Source organism: Haliotis asinina, chromosome 13 (assembly GCF_037392515.1).
Source record: "Haliotis asinina isolate JCU_RB_2024 chromosome 13, JCU_Hal_asi_v2, whole genome shotgun sequence".
NCBI lineage: Eukaryota > Metazoa > Mollusca > Gastropoda > Lepetellida > Haliotidae > Haliotis > Haliotis asinina.
This window is the reverse complement of record NC_090292.1, coordinates 10,991,672-11,013,564: the sequence shown is the minus strand read 5'-3', so window position 1 is coordinate 11,013,564 and position 21,893 is coordinate 10,991,672. Positions and strand designations below refer to the sequence as shown.

General features: G+C 41.3%; 1 protein-coding gene across 2 annotated transcripts in view; it reads right to left on the bottom strand.

Annotated features, from left to right (window-relative positions):
* LOC137259822 (chitin synthase chs-2-like) overlaps positions 1–4,367 on the bottom strand; it is a 50,125-nt gene extending 45,758 nt beyond the window's left edge. The window contains exon 1 of one of the 2 annotated variants that reach the window (XM_067797441.1): positions 4,248–4,367. The gene's annotated coding sequence lies outside the window, so the exon portion shown is untranslated. The remainder of the gene's footprint in view (positions 1–4,247) is intronic. The other variant, XM_067797442.1, reaches the window with a different exon arrangement.
* Positions 4,368–21,893: the final 17,526 nt, after the last annotated feature.

The following is a 21,893-nucleotide window of genomic DNA, read 5'->3' as shown; positions in this document are numbered from 1 at the left end:
ACGTAATGTGTTTTTGTGTAGCCTATATTTAAATGCCCTGGAGGTTTCGTTGCTTGCAAAACCACGAGAGAATTTGAATTAAGATACGGTCTCATACGGCCTAGTGTTGGTGTGACTGTAGAGGTAGTGTGACATACAATGCACTTATCTGCCTCTGTTGTTTGACCGTGGACATACTCTACTACTTAGCAGATAAGGTGCGTTAAAACTGTCATCCTATATTATCGATGTAAAGGTATCTACATTGCGTAATGCTTGTTTGTAAGATATTGTAGCAGATAGTGGGTCCCGTGCTCTTGCAACTGAGTTTATTGTCACCTCGCATTTAAGATTGTTGCAAGCATTTTGCTGTTGCTAAATGGGTTTGTAGTAGTAGTAGTAGCAGCAGCGGTAGTAGTAGTAGTAGTAGTAGTAGTAGCAGCAGCATTAGTAGTAGTAGTGGTAGTAGTAGTAGAGGTAGTGGTAGTAAAAACTGTAGTAGCAGCAATAGTAGTGGTAGCTGAAGTAACAGGAGGAGTGGTAGTAGTAGCAGCAGTAGGAGGAGTGGTAGTAGTAGTAGCAGCGATAGTAGTGGTAGCTGAAGTAACAGGAGGAGTGGTAGTAGTAGTAGTAGCAGCGATAGTAGTTGTAGTAGTAGTAGCAGCAGCAGCAGCAGCAGTAGTAGTAGTAGTAGTAGTAGTAGTAGTAGTTAGTGTGTATTTTGGGTTTATGAGTGAGCGAGTGGGCGAGTGAGTGCGTGGGTTTGTACACGTGCTATCACCATCGCTTCATTGTTTCGTAATTGTGGGTTTCGCCCACAGTGGTTCGATCCCCTTGTCACGTCATATTGCTAAAGTCAAAAGAAGGTAATTGTTGTTACCTTGCCTGGCGCGATTAAACTTTAATAAGTGATATCAATGAAGAATAGAACTTGGAAAACACACACTTTAGTGTATGGACGTTGCGCTTGGAGCAATTTTACTCACTTTATTTCATCATATGTCACAATTACCAATCACTGACATAAATTAAATGTAACGTAATCTGTTCATGCGCGTGCAACTAGTCGGATCGGCTGGTTAGGCTCACTGACTTGATTGGCACAGGTCATAGGTTTCCAATTGAGTAGATCAATGCTCACCGGATCACCGGATTTTCTGGTCCAGACTCCATTGTTGACAGGAAACCACCAAGTAGTTTGAATTTTGCTGAGTGCGGCGTAAAAATACGTTCATCCACTCACTCACTCACTCAATGTGCACCAGCATATTGATACAACCAGAAGCAGGTTTATCTGAACATGTAGGATCTCGACCCCTGAGCGACCACGCAACGTTTAGTAAATACATGTGCGGTATTTAGGATTGAGCAATGTGTCTCGTCAATGCAGTCATCGGCGAAGTTGCAGCATCAGTCACAGTGGACACGTCCCTTAGTAGCCGTAGTCAGTGGTGGCTTCAGGGTGGAGTAAAGGGAGAGAAACACACTATGCACGATCTTCCCCGAAAGGTCGCGTTAAAGAAATTATCCTTATTTCATTCTTTTCAAAATCTTCCTGCACGGCGCTATACAAATGTTTGTGTGTATATCACATACAAAAAAGTCAATGAAACAAGTCTCCTGTAAAACCAGTGTTTTATCTGAAAATTGGCCACATTTGCCTATATCCTACCTGAAACGGGCTTGAGTCATTTAGAGTAGCCAGTGAATCAAACATATCTGAGAGTAGCTACAGACTCGGACACACCTATGCTTGCTTCATCTGGAGAGCCGACATTGAATTAAACATCTCTTTGTTTGACCCTTAGAGCCGACTCTGAATCAGACATATCTATGTTTCAGCCGGAGAGCCGACGCTGAATCGGACATATGGATGTTTGATCCTGAAAGCCGACAATAAATCGGACATACGTCTGTTTACTTTTGCGAGGCGACACTAAACCCGACATATCCATGATGATCTGGAGTGCCGAAGCTGAATGAATTATATCTGTGTTTGACTATGATAGCCGACACGGAATCAAACAAATCCGTTCTAAACATTGGGAGACGACACTGAATCAAACATATCTTGACCCGGAGAATCATGCATATCACACGTGACCTGTGTAGCTGTTATGCATCATAATTATGCGTGACATTGTCCCCAAAAAGAAACGCATAGGCGATTTGTATTTTTAAAAATCACTTAATTACCTATTGTGTTCAACAATCGTCAAAATATGTAACAAAAATTTTGACAACATGACTTTACACAATGGCACAAGTAAAACATCGATTCTACCTACAAATGTTGATTGTGAAGAGATTTCTTACCAGAATTAGAAGGGCATGTTCACAAAGCAAAAGAAATCACCTTCCAGATGAAATTGTGCAGAAAAAAGCATTCACTTTCTCGCAATGAAAATCCAGATTACTTTTAGAAATTGGCACTCGTTTTGAAGGAGTTTCAAGGTCAAATCACTATGCCAAGTCTTCACTGAACGACACGGAACATCACCATCGAAGGGATGCATGCTTGAGATTGCCAATCGTCTCTTGCCAGGCGTCTGAATGTTAGTCTGAGCAAGATATCATGGCATGCAGCTCGTTGCAACCACACGGGTATAACAAATGACTGTCCCCCTACCGGAAAACCTCGAGTTACCACTGCAGCCCAAGATCTATGCATCCGGGAACTACAGTTGCGTGATCGTACTGCCACGGGTGACGGCACAGCAGCTAAGGTGCCTGGACTTCAGAGGATATCCGCTCAAACTGTACGGAACAAGTTGAAAAAGATTGGTCTGAGTGCCAGGAAAAGCGACGTCAGAGTCGTGCTATAGCATCACCATCGCGCTCAACGTCTCTGCTAACAAAAAGTATCCACTTGGTTGTGCAGACATTAACTCCTTCTCAACTGGTGTAAAATTTTATGTTACTAAATATATATTTAAGGACGAGTTATACATGTTTGAAAATACAACATTTTTGCAACAGATTTCTCGTCTACAGGTTTCTGCTTTTGGATAGTACATGTATATCTCAGACATAGAATTGTTTCATCGGGGGCAACATTGTATGAGGCATTGTATACATGTAATGTTTGTGTGTACGGGGTGACAGTATAGTTTACGCTGAACTAGACATGACTGTGTTTGATGTGCATCTGGAGAGTTATCAGTGGATCTGAAGAGTAATGCTTGATCTAGTGGGTGGCCACTGCATCATGCATGTCAATGCCTTGTCTGGACCATCAGTGGATCCAGCGTGTAATATTTGATCTAAGGAGCGGCCACTGCATCATGCATGTCCATGTCTTATCTGGACCATCAGTGGATCCAGCGTGTAATGTTTGATCTAAAGAGTGGCCACTGCATCATGCATGTCAATGTCTTATCTGGACCATCAATGGATCCGGCGTGTAATGTTCGACCCAAAGAGTGGTCACTGAATTATAACGATATGACATGATAATGATATTATAGCGTCTGCTTCCCCTATTTGAATAGGAAAATCTGAAAAGCATATGGGATCATATTTTGAACGGATGGATTTTTAGTGCTTTTTAAAGAGTCTTTATAACTGATGGGAAGGCTGTTCAAGAGTAACGCGTCTACAACTCAGAAGGCTCTGTCAGCCATCGTGGTCTTGGTGGTTGGCTGGGAGAGAAGAAACTAGGGACTTGAGGGAGCAATATGCTGGCAGTTTGGAGAGTTACAAGTCTTATCTGGGGGCAGTTCACTAAGATAAGGTGTACACTGCACAAGTTATAGGCTTAAACCTACATTTTTGTTTCACTCAAGGTTGTCTCATCCGGCGCGACTCATGTGATACTGCTCTTGGGGTATATTCCGATAATAAATTCCGATTGCGAAAACAACACCAGTCATAAGGACGTGCAGCATGTGAATGCATTCGGAATGCATTTCAACATAAAAACATAAATTCGACACATAGAAAACGAGGATGTCCGTCATTATCCTGACTAAGATATTGTTCAGACTAAGCACAAGGCTAGGAACTACAAACGCAGCCACTACTGATATTCTGGTCGCTGGACAGAACAAAGCAACAGCTACAATATGGTCGCATACAAAGCGTAAAACACTCAAATAAAAGGTGTTTTTTAACTACTTTTTCACATGAGGCGTTGTACCGTTGAGCGGTTACGAACGGATAACACTCGGGAGTGCATAAAATCCCTGTCAGCGTTCTTACATCGGTGAAGGCCTAACTGTGCCCCTTCTGTTGAAAACGTTACAGATAAACACAACTCGTCAACTCACCCCACATCCTTCCAGGCCGACTAGTTGTAACAACTCTCCGGAATTTACACATCGGTTTAAAGTCAACTTAGTATAAACCCCTACTCACACACCTACACCGTCGACCATCCCGAGTCACATGCTTGATAACACGCTTATTGATAATATATACAGTATCACAACACTGCAGATATTATCTCTACCTTCAGAGCAACGAAATCACAGCCAGGTCGGTGTGCCCCAGTTTGACGTGTTTTACGCTGCTTTTATCCAAATCCCAACAATAACAGAAATGGGGTGAGTGAGTGAGTTAAGAGTTTAAGTCACATCGGCAGTATTTCAGCAATAGCATGACTACAAACAAGTCACAATGTTACAATACAGAAACGTCACGTATAAACCCCGTCGCCAGAGGACAGTAAAATAATAAAATATCACAATTACAATTTAACCTAGTAAAATGTTCTGGCATTAAAGTGGAATCGCCCATCTTGAATTCAGAGTTGGAACTTACAAGAATGTCTACATCTGCCAAATGTGTAGAGGAACTTGAAGATTCTAAATCCTCCTGAGAAAGGGATGAGAGGGAGTCCTGAGAAACAGAATGAGGAAAGTTTTGAAGAACAGGTGGAACTGAGCCCGAAGCGTCAGATGGAGGCAGATTCTGGGGATCCTGGGGGGTGGAAGATCGTAACGGTGGCTGTATTAAACCTAGGCGGGCCGGATTAGTAAAAATGTTAGAAATGATGGGGTGAAAGATCGTACTGTCATATGACGTCGATAAGTCAGAATCATTTGGTTGAGACATTACAAGTCAAGAGGGGTGGAAAAAATACTGCAGATACCATATTCAAACGGCGAAAAGAAATCTACAGTCGTCAAACGTCAGTACGAGCGAATGAAAAGGTATGAACGGTCTTGTGTAAACAAATGCAGGGGAACGTCTTAAACATTATGTTCAAGACAAAACCCGCCATCTCCACCATGTCGTAACTGGGATTTGGGTGTTAGTAAACCCTCTGACCAGTTACCTGTTACGACGACCGTTCTGCCTTATTGGGGGTGCTGCCAGCTCTGGTGGCATTCTCGCTTGGTCTGTCCGGGGGGGTACATCTAGGAATAACTGGTCTGACGACCGGGATTCCTAACTAGCGCATATCATTCGTGTACTGGCACTGAGGCATACAATGAATAACTCAACACAAGTTTCTATACTCACATCGGTTTACTCGATCCCTCTCTTCATAACAATTGGTCTTGGCCTGGACAGGGTAGGGCAAGCTCTCGGGATGTGAGCGTTCTACTGTCTCTTCAACCCGCACCGCACCTCGCACATTTTTGTGCTGACGGTATCTTTTTAAGGTGTTCGAGCCTGCTCCACCCTTGTCACATGACCATCTACCATCTCTCTGATTCGTTAGAAGTTACATCATTCCCTGGTCTCATGTCGTACCTCGTGATTGGAAATCTCCCTTAATTCTAATCAGTGACTCAGATTTAATTGCTACTTGACGAATCTGTTCTGTTCAGTTGTTCGACATTTATTTCCTTTTTCCATTACTTAATATATTACCCAATAGTAATAGCATTGGTGCTATGCCGAACTAACCGCAAATCTCAGTGATAGATGTATAAATCGTTTCTTGTATACGATTGCAATTTTCACCTTATAACATAACTAATAGCGCTATTTGGACAAAACAATATGAAACATGGACTATACATCGCAAACAAATGAAGGTAAATCTGCATGCTAGGGATCACTTGGGTACACCCATTACATGGGTTCAGTTCGTCACATTTTATTATCACCAGGATATTGCTGATGTAACGCTAAATTGGAATAAGCCAAACTCATTGAGTCAGTTTCGCTTAGTTATAAGCAGTTGTGGCTGAAATCGGGTCAAATTCCCGGTCCGTTCGTTGAAACGGGAAAATAGAAAAATCAGTGATGTCACCACATATTCTGGAAGAGGGAGAACATTTTCTGCCACTCCATTTTCTGCATCCGCCATTAAACATATATAACCACAGTGACGAAAGGGAAAAGTACAAGGTACACGTTATCATGTTAAACATCCTGGTATTGTGAAGCAAAACTCACAGGTCATCGTGTCTCATCTTGTGAAATCTACATATCGAAGTCATTCATTATAATGTCACGGAGACAATAGAAGCAAGCTGGTGGATCATATATCCTCACACAAATCACACTTGTTAATGATCACATAATCGTCACAAAGATCACACATGTTGATTGCTCACATCATCTCCACACAAATCTTTCATGAGTTTTCACGCCGTTCTTAGTAATATTACAGCAATATCGCGACAGGGGACAAACATTGTGCCCATTGAACCCGGGCTGTCAGTGTGACGAGCAACCGCTAGTCTAGCCCACCGTCCCACACAAATCTTGGACTCGTAATTGAGGAAAATAATCGAGTCTGCACCAGTCAATCCAATGTTCAATAGCATGAGCATCGATTTGCACAACGTGGATACAATGACAAGCGTCAACCAGGTCAGCAAATCTCATCATCCGATCCTGTTTGTCTCCTCTATAGACAAGCATTGGTTTCTGAAGATCAATTCTAACCTGGATCTTCACGGGTTCTCATACCAGAGGAGTGAGTGAGTTAAAATGTAACGTCACATCGGCAATATTGCAGCCATATAGTGACGAGAAATGTAGATACACATGAAATACAAGTGGTAAAAGAACCAGTCATCAGCGGTCTGTAAAATAACTAGAGCCTCACAAAACGAGGTACAACTAGTTAGTATGCATTTTCAGAAAAAGAAAATTTTAGGCAATACCATGTAAAAATGAGCCACACCCATGGACTAAGCGACTAGCATACATAGATTCAAGCCAATTAAGTGAAACGAAAGACATACGCCCGCGGATCTGATTAGGTGCATAGAATATAGTTCTGTCAATATAGATCTAATCACTTGCTGACGAAACAATCAAGTAAATAGATCATTTCACGAGTATGAACACATGCATATCAATCCATCAAATATCGTGCTCACAAAATATGTCAATGGATTATGTTATGCATGAAAAAAAAACCAACAAAAACAAACAAACAAACAAACAAACAAACAAACGGACTCAAATGAACATTTTCACCTGCATACACAATATGGATCACATACATACATACAGATCAGTGGATCATATGGGCGCACATCTACATGAAGTTGCAGAGCCGTAAAAGCGTTCACTTGAAGCCCCGGGTTTGATTCCCCACCAGTGCAAATGTGTGAGGCCTATCTCTGATGACCACCGCCATGATTTTGCTGAGATATTGCTAAATTCGTCGTAAAACTATACTCACTCACTCCCAAAGCACGCACGCAACTATATCATGTATCGAGCATGCAAGGCACGCAGGTCAATGTCTTAAATTAAGGAGGATTGTGAAGCCTCGTAGTGTTATAGGTCTCAGTGTATGAACTCAGTGTATCACTCGCATTGTACTTTAACAACGATATTGCGCAACTGAAGATGAAGGTGTCGTCTCATACTTACCTGGTGTACGAGGTGAATGTTGTTGCTCACTATGAAGAGACAGCAGCGCTGCAGACATCTTCCTCCCACACACAGGTGTGGGGCTGTAACCATGTCATAACAACCGACTAAAATAAATAAACGCAAGTCATTCATACATATGCTATCACACGTGACATGACCACATACACACGCAGTATATACACAACGCAAGTCATTACTATTTCACAAACATAGAACTGATCATATGTTTTGTGGAGTGAGCGTGTTGAAGTGACGTGTGATGTTATGTATGGCGTGATTTTCAGGGGGTTATGTATATTATTAGTTACATGGTGTTACATGGAAAACGTGACAGTAAGTCCCTTGTGAATTCCGCATTTCCTAAAGCGAATCGTGTGACGAATTTATAACCCTTATGATGTTTTAGTTTAATGTTAAACATCAGCATTCAGCCTTCGTTTCACCATAATCTTCCCTGACCGCTCACAAAGGGAGATAAGTTTGTGTGTGCGAAGCGAGCATTGTGGAAGCCTGTGGTATATATTAAATCGGATGATTCGCCCCCTACTACCAGTGAAAAGTACTTTTGATTTTGTAAGTCGGTGAAAACAAGCTTAAATAGCATTTATCCCCAGACAGAGCGCTGCCATTTGTGAAAATCGTGAAGTCACGTGCTAAAGTCAGTTAGGATTATTGAGATTATGGTTTGTTAGAAAATCAAAACTATATGTTACTAGTAGTTAAATATGCATTTGAATCATGGCCAAAAAGATTTTACATGACACAACCTTTAACATAACATAAGCGAGGTCGGGGTCGAAGTGAAAATACTGTGCCATAAATTTCTTCACTTGCTAATTTACTTGCAACATATGTCATATTTGGGATTTCACTTTCTTAGTAAAGTAGCCACCGCGACTTCCAAGAGCGGGCTAGACGGCTGACTTTGTGTGCTGGCGATTAGGTGCCTGACTCTGAGGGTGCGGGTTCGAATCCCGGATGGGACTCAACCGAAAAAAGTACTAGAATTTGTACTTTACTAAGAAAGTGAAATCCCAAATATGACATGTTGCATTTGACCACTTTCTAAATGGCATCGTGTAATCATAAATTTACTTGGTTTGTAACGTTCACTCACCAGTATGTTGACACTTGTCAATATACGTCTTTATATTTGGTCTCATGATCCTAATTACTTTATAATCATACTTGTATGCATTTTGAAACTTATAAAAAGAAACGATCTGCGAATGTATAACAGAAATGTAATATCTAGACATTTTATAGTTTGCTTATATGAAATATAATTCGCAAGCACACCCTAGTGTAAGTCGTCTTCACAACGAGAACAATGATTGTGTTGAAAGCTACGACAACTTAATAAAAACAAAAGGCACATATTAAAATTAAAGTTATAGGAGCAATGTCAGGCTATTACCTTGTTCGAAAAATGCATCCATCAACATCCACAAAAGACGAGTGATATATTTATCTGCAGATTTCCCAAGTGATGTGTCTTTTAACAGGCTAATATATGAAGACGTGATGTCTCGTTTGAGGTTTTTCACATTGCTGTATAGTTTCATTGGTTACCCAAGATAGCACATCTGGCAGCTAATTGCATAATGTGCGTTATTCTTAAAGTAATTCAGTCAGCCATATTGACCAATCAATCAATGTATTGGCGGCTAATCCTTTGAAAGAGGGGTGTTGTTTTTACATAGATACAGACACGACAGAGTGTATCCAGTATAGATTAGTAAATGTACATATATAGACACTATCTTTTGACAAATGCTCATTTAAATCCGTATGAAAGTAGTTAATCAATCAGCGTGTTCTCGATTAATCCTTTGATCGACCCAGACACAAGAAATGCCAAATGGGGACCTTTGTCGGCGTTACCACTAATTACTACTATTATAAATTCATTAACTGAGCATGTGGATGATGGCAAATAAGGTGTCGGTTTATACCACCTAACATGGATTAGAACCTAGCGAGACCAACTCAATTGGACAGAATCGTCAATGAAAACAACGGCTGTAACTCGAAACTAGGCAAAACAGGAGACACAACTAAATGATGGTAGATTGTGAGAACATATAGCTTTCATTTTTCACAACAGCTGTCGCAGTGTCACATTTGTACAAACCTGTAAACGAAATAGTTTACCCCCTGAAATGTAGATGAATTCTGCATAGGCCCTCATATATAGCTATAACTACTATTACGTCACGGAGACGCGCCGCTCTGATTGGTTGAAATTTCGTTTGCGTTTGAGAATTGTGCACTGTTGTCAAAAAGGTGGATTTAAGCAGGGAGCCTATACAGAGAGGGGAGGTGAAACTCCTCGAAAAACCGCTGAACGTATGTCTCGCTTTGTCACGTGACCAGTGGAGACAATATGGCGGCAGCTTAGTAATTAAGATTGAGCTCGGTTCATTTTAAACAGCTGATTACATTCGCTGAGTGTTGTGACAACTCGGAACCTACACGTAGAAGGTAAGTCACCTGTTCTGTTACTTCAGTTCTAGTCACATATTTGTAAATAGTGTCAGTATAAGAAAATATGTTTGTAGTAAAGTTTCAAGTCGGCATCTTGTAACTCTCTGGCTTCAATTATCGGTACACAGCGAAGATAGACTGAGTTTCGTCAATAAAAGCTTCTTTCACACATTCCTTTATGTTTTAGCAGGGAAATATACCTTTAGTTGAGAGGTGTCTGCAAGCAATAGTGATAGTTTTGTGACTTAAAAACATGTTGGGGTTTAATTGGGGTGTGGGAAAAATGTGGCAGATCGCCGATCTGATCTGATGCGCCATTGAAATACTACACGCCGTTGTTTGAAGTGTGTCTAGATATTGCTCAACCCCGTCTTTCACATACACCTTTTATTTTTATGAGGGAAATTTACCATCAGGCGAAAGGTGTTTGCAGGTAATAGTGATAGTTTCATAATCTAAAATAAATTGTTAGGACGTACTTGAGGTGTGTGAAACATGTGCCATCTCACCGATCTGATCCGATCCGCCATTGAAATATTCCACGGCGTTGTTTGAGTGCTTTTGTTTCAGCTTCAAAAACTTCATTCACATACACCTTTAATTTCCATAAGGGGACCATACCATCTAGTGAAAGGTGTTTGGAGGTAATAGTGCTAATTTTATAATTTAAAAAAATCGGTAGGGTGTTTTTGCGGTGTTGAAAAATGTGCCATCTCGCGGTTCTGTTCTGATCCGCCATTGAAATAGTATAACTTTTGAGTGTTTCTAGATATTGCTCCAAAACCTCTTTCACATACACCTTAAATATCTATGAGGGGAATATACTATGACCCGAAAGGTGTTTGCAGGTAATATTTATAATTTGATAATCTAAACATATTGTTAGGATGTATTTGAGGTGTGTGAAAAACGTGTCATCTCGCTGATCTGTTCTGATCCGCCATTGAAATACTACACAACATTTTTTGAGTGTTTCTAGTTATTGCTCAAAAAACTTCTTTCACACACACATTTAATTTCTGTTAGGGAAACGTTCCATCTGGTGAGAGGTGTTTGGAAGTAATAGTGATGATTTTATAAATTAAAAAAATAATTGGAAGGGTGTATACATTCACAAGTATTTCATGTGTGTGAAAAATATGGCATGTCGTTGATCTGATCTGATCACTCATTACTACAAGCCAATGTTTGAATGTGTTTAGTCGTCCTAAAATTCATTTCTTTCAAATACACCTCTAAGTATTGAGGGGAATATTCTATCTGGTGAAAGTGTGAGGTATGACATATCTGATCTGCTCTAATCTGCCATGGATGCCTTTGATGCTTGAATGTTTTAGTTCTGAAACTATTGTTGATATTTGACAAAACTGCAAAGGACGTTTTAACGCTTTGTGATGGTTTTAAACTTTCTGGGGTTTTTTAGGTGGGAGTGACTGTGTCAGTTGACATTCTGTCAGTATCCATGCAATTGCGCACATGCAGGAAGACATCTGGTCATCTTCATTAACTGCCCTCTTAAAAAACATAATTTCGACTTTGCCACGACCGTCCATTTGTCCATTATAGACTGAGTGTCTGTAAGAATGAGACTTAACTTAACATGTGCTTAACTTTCCAAACTGTATTCCTGAAGGATAAAGAAATAAAAATGTGTTCCTCCCTTGTCACATTTTTTCTATCAAAAATTAAAAATCAAAGTCTTACTCGTCAGTTTTGAAAAGAATTTGCCTGAGAAACATATTTTCATGCAGCCTAAGCATTCCACACAAACAGAAAACCACTGAAACATAATGAGGCATTTTAATTGTGTAACAGATCATTTCAAATACACTGGCCCAAAAAAGAAACGCATAGGTGAAAATCCAATGTTATGAGAGATGATTTATTAACTTAAATTGCACAAAAAGTAATGGAACTTGAGCAATGATAATTCACACGGGTATTAACAAATGTGTGTCAAGACATATACAATCATTCACAGTGGTATTAAGCGTCTCTATTTTCCATGGCATAGTGAGAAAGTCAGTATCTGGTGTGACCACCACGGGCATCAATCACTGCTCTGCATCGCCTCGGCATTGACTGTATAAGACGTCGTATCCGCCTTTGTGGGATTCTTCTCCACTCATCTCGCAACGCATTCACCAACTGTAGACGTGTCTGTGGCTGGGGCTGTCGACGTCGTAACCGTTTACCCAATTGGTCCCATAAATGTTCAATTGGGTTCAAATCCGGCGATTTTGAGGGCCATGGAAGAACTGTAATGTTGTTTTTGGCAAGGAAATCCGTGGTAATGCGTGCTGTGTGCGGTCTCGCATTGTCGTGCTGGAAAAGTTCCCTTCTAGCGTCAATTGTAGGAACAACATGACGGTTCAGAATTTCATCCCAGTAGCGTACAGCATTGAGATTCCCTTGCACATGCACCAACTGTGTCCTGCCGTTCATAGATATGCCTCCCCACATCATTACACCTCCACCACCGTGTCTGTTGACCTCACGAACGCACTGTCGAGCATATCTCTCATTTCGACGTCTGTAAACACGCATCCTTCCATCATGTCTGTACAACAGAAAACGTGACTCATCGCTGAACCAGATCCTCCTCCAATTCAAGAGTGTTCCATGCCCGAACGTTCCTGCACCACTAAAGACGTGCACGATGGTGATGGGGATGCAGAACAGGTCCTGCATGAGGTCGCATAGGTCGAATTCCATGCTCTCTTAGGCGATTCCTGATGGTTTGTGGAGAGACTCTACGCAGCCCAGGAACGTGATCAGCGGTATACGTAGCAGTGACGGCCCGATTACGCAGATGAAGCACCCGGATGTAGCGGTCTTGTGCTGGAGTTGTCACCCTTGGTCTCCCACTCCTTGGACGGTCTCTGGTCGAGTTGTGCTGCGTGTATCGTTGCCAGAGACGGGAAATCGTGCTCTGCCTCACATTCAGACGTCTGGCAACTGATGACTGACTTTCCCCAGCTTCCAGACGTCCAATGGCTCTATTTCTGTTTTCTTTAACCTTGGCATTTTTCGCGTCGCATAGAAAGAAATTCGAAGAATGAATCGCAACAGGACCTGTTCCCTTTTATAGCCATCATAATCAAGATTGAGATCCTGCATTTGCACGTGCATAATGCTTTCAGATTTTCCCACGTGCAGATTATACAAAGCGTTTTCAAGGTGCTGTGGTGTGGCGAATAATCAACAGAGGTTGTGTTTGTTTGTCTGTTTTGGTTGTATTGACTATAAAAACACTTAATATTTACATTAATTGTCATTCCATTCCATATTTTCCGAAAAAATCTACTTTAAAAATGAGATTTCAGCTATGCGTTTCTTTTTTGGGTCAGTGTACATATAATAACAGTGTTTGCAGTTCTTTAGTTTGCCATTTGGCCATCAGGGCTTGCTGCCACTTGCAGTCTTTAAAGTCCGCATAGCCATTTTGTTGAAATCAAACCAATAAACACAAAATAGTCTTCATTGTAGAGAGTTTCACAGTCCCTACAAAATCCATTAGTGAAGTGTATGGAGCACAGAGAAGTTTATATTAGTTATAGACTGCTGACATTCCTATGCGGCACTGAATATATAATACTATGAAGTGAAACTGGAAGTTATCCTAACATGAAGGATCAGGGATAATTCCTGAACATTAATACAAATTATGGGCAAGATGCTAGTTGAAAAGAAATGAGATCTAATTGACAGAAGACCACAAGGGCCTGCAGATAACTGAAACTGTTGGCCTGATACATTAACAACCGACGCTGGGCCTCTGGGCTGGCAATCGTTTCGAACGCTGTATCAAAATTGTCACATAAACAGAGTCTTTGAACAAGGCAATGTGTAAACACATTCTCAAGTCCTCTCATTAATCCACACATGCATCATTCGGCGACAGGAAGTGTAACCAGCTTGTTGTGACAACATTCAGGGGAGCCTACTCCAATTTACCGAGTGTTACTCCGGGAGATGCCGATAGTTTCCGACAATAAACTGGTTGAAATACTGTTAAGCGCAGCCGATTTGCGCTGAGAACAAACCAAGTCGACGTGTGCAGTGGAGCATGACGAGGCACACGTTAATTAGTACAAATGGTAAGGAAAGCAAGCGAGTGACCAATCCCTGTTATAGAGTATCCCTGATTTAAGGTAATTAAAGATCGAAATAAGCAGTTTTAATGACGGGGTTTCATTTATAACGATGTCAATGAGTGATTTAAGCATTTGCACCCTTACAGAACATGTAATTTGTAAGGTAAAAAGGGTTCTTTATTTATGACAGTTTAGGATCCTGGTATGTTTAAGTTTCTCATGTTATGGTCCTTAGTGTGTTGGGCATTGTGGTGCTCAGGCACTGGGTGTATTGGAGGTTGTGGTGTTACGGTCCTTGGTGAATTAAGGATGGTGGCGTTAAGGTCCTTGATGTATTGAGGATTGTGGTGCTAAGGTCCTTGATGCATTGAGGTTGTAATGTTAAGGTCCGTGGTGTATAGGGGGTCGTGTTGTCAAGCTCCTTGGTGTTTTGGTTATTGTGGTTTTAACGGCCTCGGTGCATTGGGTGTTGTGGTGTTAGGGTACCATGTGTATTGGGCGTTGTGGTGTTAAGGTACCATGTATATTGGGCGTTGTGGTGTTAACGGCCTTGGTGGATTGGGGATTGTCGTATTAGGGTACCATGTGCATTGGGCGTTGTGGTGTTAGGGTACCATGTGTATTGGGCGTTGTGGTGTTAAGGTACCATGTGTATATGCCTCCGTGGTATTGAGGTTCTTGGTGTATTGAGTGTACTGGTGCTGAGGTCCTTAATGTATTGGGTTCTGTTGTGTTAAGGTCCTTTGTGTATTGGCAATTGTGGTGTTAATGTATGTACTGGGGGCTGAGGTGTTATGGTTCCAAGTGTATTGGTTTGAACGTTTCAGGTTCTTGGTGTATTAGGGGTTGTGATGTTAAGGTCCTTCGTGTATACTGGGGTTGTGATGTTAAGATCTTGGGGGCATTATGGTTGTGATGTTAAGGTATCGGGTGTATTGGGGGCAGTTAGGTTCCTTGGTTTATTTGGGGTTGTGGAGCTTCAGGAGCACTTTCCTTGTGTTTATTGTGGCCGGGCGTGTCGGGCTCACTAGAGAGATGTTACGAGGCGAGGGATGTGAAGGTTTGTTTCCTGTGACGGGTCGGTGGAATGAGTTTTGACTATTTCACAATTGGTATGGGACAGAGTACTGTACACGCGTAGGCAGTGTCAGCAGCAGGTCTGTCACAAACACCAGTGTCAGACATCAGACCAGGAGGTGGAGGTTGTGATGTCACGATTAACAGCCCTAACACCGAACAGTCAGGAAGAGTATTACGAATGGTCATCATGTGACTGAATCACCACCTCATCCTCTCCAGAGGATGTGTCACAACATCAAACGTTGTATTATTATCTGGTGGCGATACGGTCCCTTTGTAGCAGTGTCAGCAGAGCCGTTAGGTTTGACAGAATATTTTTCACTCATTTAAAAATCCAGTCGAGATGATAAACTATGTAAAACGTATCATGTCCATCTATCCATCGATAAATTTTATTCCTTATTAAAATGCGATAACCATGATATGATTCAGAATGGTGCTATGTTTCTATATCATGCTATGAAAAACAGAAAAGAAGTATAGCCACTGAGCATCTTCTGAACGTCACAGTTATATAAAAACATAATATCAAATAATACGTTAAGCATGTGTAAAATTCTTCTATATACTACTCCTATATATTGTACCATAGGCCTGAATAGAAGACTGGTTTGACTGATTGATTGGCGGGCTGGCTCGCTGGCTGGCTGGCTGGCTGGCTGGCTGGCTGGCTGCCTGGCTGCCTGGCTGGCTGGCTGGCTGGCTGGTTGGTTGATTGGTTCGTCATGTGACTGAATCACCACTTCTTCCTGTCGTGAGGATATGTCTCTTATTGTACTTGCACAGACTCAAAGGTTGTATGATTCTCTGATGGTTATCGAATATGTTTCACCAATTTAAAAATCCAGTCAAGATGCAGACGCCATTTTGTTTACATGTCATTATCGTTAGAAATCTTTAACATATGTTACGGTTAAGAATTTACCGTGACAACAATTCAAGAAATCCCCATGTAAACCAGCAAAACAGAACAAAGACAAGTTGTTTACGTTCAAATTCTATATTGTTAAACGACGAGAGCAAGATATACAGAGTCACAAGTCAATATAACAATGCAGACTTCAGGTACAATTCAAGAGAGACAAAATCTAAGTCTAAGTGGGTCACAAAAATACAATATATCGAACTTACCAAAGTCTTGATGTGAGAGGGAACAGCTATGGCAAAATGTAAACAGCATTCGGTGCAACAGCAGATAATGTAGACATGATTTCAAGTGTAGGCTAAATCCAGCAAATATGAATGAATGTCAGTGAGTGTCCCTCAACACGGCAACCAGCCCTTATATATATTTACAAAGTTATTTCCCGAAAGTCCGGGCACAAACGACTGTTGTCAACACTGTAGAATGGTATCGAAACAGTATCCCTGAAGTGAAACATCGAAAACAAGGAACAGATAAATTCCGGAATGCCAGAATGCTAAAAGTGTTGACCAGATATTAAAACGAAATGAGACCCATAATATTTACTATTCAAAACACTAAACATTGTGACCCCATAATAATTAATACTGAATTAATGACAAAATACACAGGAAATGCATACTCGTAACACATAAGATAAAATGATGTTTTGAACATTTAACGTGGCCGTAAGATAAATACGTTGTATGCTTCTCACTTGTGTGACATAGCCTGATGTACGTCATTGTGTAGAAGTGTCACCCGAGACGGTACTCAGTTATTTACAGACTGCCGCCATGTAGCTGAAATATTGCTGAGTGGATATTACAACAACAAACCATCCTTCAAACTGCACTCGTTGTCCTGGCAGGTTTGATGAAGTATTTCCTGTCTCCGAGTAGTACATCCACCGCCACTGACATAAGTAGAGTCTTGTTAGCTTGTAGATGTGTTGTGTGAACTTACAAAGAGTGAACAGGTATAGTTATCAGCCGTTGAGAGGAGCACTGGAACTGGCGCCAGGTAGACCAATATGAATGTCGAGAACATGATGCAGGTGTCAGGGCGGAAACAAGGGTGCATTAATATTGCTAAGTGAGTGAATATAGTTTTACGCCGCTTTCAGCATATATTCCAGCAGTTTTTGCGGGGAACACCGGAAATGGGCTTCATACGTTGCGCCCATGTTGGGAATCGAACCCGGATCTTCGGCGAGACGAGCAAGTGCTGTAGCCACCAGATTCCCCACCGCCCCAGTGTACTGCTCTCTCTCTATCTTTCTCTCTTTCACTCTCTCTCTCTCTCCCACACACACACACACACACACATACACACACACAATCGGTGTAAACTGGGATTCGAACCACGACTCAAACACTGCAAACTGATCAGCGTCAGCTTCTACACCTCTTGTAACCAATTACAAGCTTTAAAAGACGAGAGAGTGTTCTGTGTTTATCGCCAATTTTAACATGTAGTTTGCCATTTAGCTTTTACATATATTGTTCAAATATATGTTAGTAGTCATTCACCCACTCAACTCGCCATTCGGAAAGTTACCCTACAAAATACACCCGTTTCGGAAACGTCGCGATTAACTATGGTGTTCTTGGGTGTATTTGAGTGGATGACTTTAGGGTGACATTCCAGCAATATCTCGACGGGGACGCCAGAAATCAGCCTCAAACATCGTCACCATGTTGGGTATAGAACCTGAGTCTTCAGCGAGACAAGAAACACATTAGCCTTTTGTCGCTCCTAACAAAATGATTATGTATATTATAAACACAACTCAACATACAATGTACATTTTGTACATCGTGTATGGGCCGTACAGTCCACATATTGCCACCGCGAGCGTCAGTCTCCCTACATAGGATACCATGACATGCACCAGCCTAAGCAACCCTGTTTCTTTTAAGATAAACATGGGTTCCTGAAGACCAATTGTAACCCGACGTTCACGGATTAGAGTAACAACCATATCATTCACAGACAGATTGGAAACGTTTAACAATGAAGTAAAAGAACAATGTATTTGTTCGTATAAGATACGATTGACGAATAGGTAAAGACCCTCTGTGTTATTCTGTGCATTCAACTGGAAACAGCTGGCGAGTCAAACTCGATCGCTATCAAATATTCCAATAAGAGTTACTTCCCTTTTTCAAAACGCTTTTGAAATCAGGGAAATTCTCAGCGATAGAAATCGGTAAACATTCATTCATGCCGTCAGAACATTCGAATCAATCATATTTTTCAGTCTTGCTTATTTACATTCAGTCTGTGTTGTTGTGGGGACGCGATGAGCCACCTGTCTAAGGCGCCAGGTAATTCAGTAATTCAGCCAGCTTTGAGCTGCCGAGATCGAGCCCACCTAATAACCTTGAATTCAACTGTTTATGCAGACTCTTTGTGTGCTGACCAGGTGCTTTCCACATGAATACGTGTAAACACCTAGTTGTGGGTACAGCAACATGCAGTACAAAGTATTGTGACTATGGGTCCCAGTCCACCCAGCTATGAACGGGTTCCTTCTATGGATGCGAAAGCCACATTAACTCAGTGCGCCTAACTCAGGCAGGAACAGCCGTATGTTCCCCAGGGAGATGAGACTGAAAATACGGTGTGCCGTTGTGATGGACATCCAGTGATCGTGGGAAAATAAAGCACCTTTGACCATATATACTGCCTATCGGCGCTACACAAATTGTGTGTGTGTGTGTATGTGTGTGTGTGTGTGTGTGTGTGTGTGTGTGTGTGTGTGTGTGTGTGTGTGTGTGTGTGTGTGTGTGTGTGTGTGTGTGTGTGTGTGTGTGTGTGTGTGTGTGTGTGTGTGTGCATTGTTAGGATCCACTTCAATGTTTGACTTCGTCTGTGTCAGCTTATTAAAGTAAATCGATTTCACGATCTTTTCGAGAGAACTTATTGCAGTGAGTGAGCGAGTTTGGATTTACTCAGTTTTTAGTATCATTCCTGCAATACGATCGAGGACACCAGAAATGGATCATTTTCACAAAGCACGCATGTTGGGAATCGAACCCAGTACTTTGCTTTGGCATGACGAGCAAACGTATTAGCTGACAGTTCATTACCCGAGAGTCAATTACTGGAATATATACCGTCATTAATTGTCATAAAGAACTAGATTTTTTCTGTGAGTTTGTTGAATGGATTTTTGATAATCAACATCAACAAATTATACTTCGTAGTATCTTGTATTTCCGACACCTTGAAGAAACCTGAAAGACAAACATTCAGCCGTACAGACTATTTTTAGACTAATATCGAGGAACTATTCCCTGAAATCAGGTGTCATGGGGAGCCTAGTGGTGAACGCGTTCGCTCGTCATGCCGAATACCCAGGTTTGAATCATCACACGGGTACAATGTGTGAAGCCCATTTCTGGTGTCCCCCGTCGTGATATTGCTGAAATATTGCTAAAGACGACGTAAAACTAAACTCACTCACCTGCTTGACATCTATTTTGAGACAGGGCCATGTGTCAGAATATCCCGTAACAAACACTGCTTGTCCGGAGCATTGGAAATAGATAAAAGCATATAGTATAGCATCAACAACCCTGGGCCATGCTCAGATATTTCCTGGTTGTTGCTACAGAGATGACATGAAAATAAAACTTTGTCATCTCTGAGGTTACCTGTGAAAGATCCACGATTTATAACATGACACTTTGATCGTAAACTATATACTTTAATCACCCATTATGATCCAACATCACGTTTTACATTCTGGTACAATAAACATTCATCGGTATTATCCGAAACCTTCACACGAGGTTAGCTTGATTGTTACAAAGAGTCAACAAGCGTATATATTTGTAAACAATTTTCAGTTCAGGTGGAGGTTTGGGTGCACGTACTATAAAGTAAAAACTTTAGCTTTATGAAGCACGATTTAAGAGGTTGATTTCCCCTACCTAAGCCTAATAGATTACCTTATTGAAGTTCCCTCATCTGCATATTGTCCCGTTTCTGGGACGCACTTCTCCTTGCTTGCCAAAGAAAACCAGCTCAGAAAATTTGATGAAAATCTAAGACCATATGCATAAATGGGTTAAGAGCACTGATATATTTTTCGGATCGATTCGACGAACATCGATTTCCATTGTGAATAATGACTAAGAAACTGGATGAATTTACTAATGCAAAACCATCTCGAAGGCAAAGTACAGTGGATGCTGTCTAAACCGACATTCATCAGGACTGAAGAAATTGTCCGATCTAGACAGCGTACTGGATTGTAGAGCTGGTGATAAAAGTACAAACCATGGGTGGCAATGAGACTTTAGATATGCTGGTGTTGGCAACTTGCCAGATTGGACAGATGCCGGTTTTGACAGATTCCACTTTACTGCATGCGTAAGCATTGTTGTTCAATGAGTTGAAGGTAGAAGTACTGTTTTACCTAAACCGCCATAAATATAAATTGCACAAACGATTATGTCGAAAATAGCTGCCTGTTATTATAAAAAAGTTAGAATGTTTTTTAGAAGTTCAACGGTAATAGGTTTATGTCCTTTCCTATAACATGATAAAGAACTAAAACAGTAAACATCTCTTTCTGATTGCCCCAACTGGTCAGGGCTTATGTATCTATTATGGCAAGGATCTCATTCAGTTAGAGATGTTATGATACGTCGAACAGACGACTTCAGAAAAGTACTGGGAGGTCCCATGGAATAACAGGAAGAAAAAGAGTCGAAAGATAGCAGATGTCACAACAGCAATATAGGCATTTATTACGTACAGGGGCGAACATATCGGGGTTCATGTTTGTCATACTATGCCCTAGGGCAAAATGTCCCATTGTCATGGCAACGTGACGTCATGAACAATGCTATGACGTCACGTTTCTTCTGTGACGTTGAGTTCTACATGCGGCGACGGCGGGTAGCCAGCCTTTGTTAGTGTCTGGCTCATTTTCCTGAAGTTACCTGCTTCGGTGGTAAACAGAATTATATATCCGTGCTCATATCATACTGTGTTTACGACACCCGTGCCTAGATGTCGGCGCATCCCTCGCTCTTGCCCAGGAAATACCAAGATTTAGGCACTCGTGTCGTAAACTCACATAACATCCTCATTAGGGCTCGATCATGTAACCTGAGAGTATAGAAGCACATAATAGGACCTGAGTCATGTCGCGTGTTCATATGATGTAGAGGTCATATCACATACCACACAGAGGTATATGAAGTAGGATATGACACGAGTGGCTGTCAAACAGGTCGAGCTAACTAAATTTCCATGTAATACTAATGGCCATTTGTAAAACGCCTGTTTCCACACACTTGTATATCCTCAAAGTGCTCGGATCATATGCAATAAATGGATTAATAAACTGAGTTATGTCATCTGAGATAAGGCAGTACTTAAACCGAGTAGTGTCATATGAGATAAGGCACTAGTTAAAGTGAGCCATATCACATGAGATAAAGGGGTAGAGAAACCGAGTCATATCATAGGAGATAAGGCAGTGGTTAAAACCGAGTCATATCATGTGAGAGAAAGGGGTAGAAAAACGGAGTGGT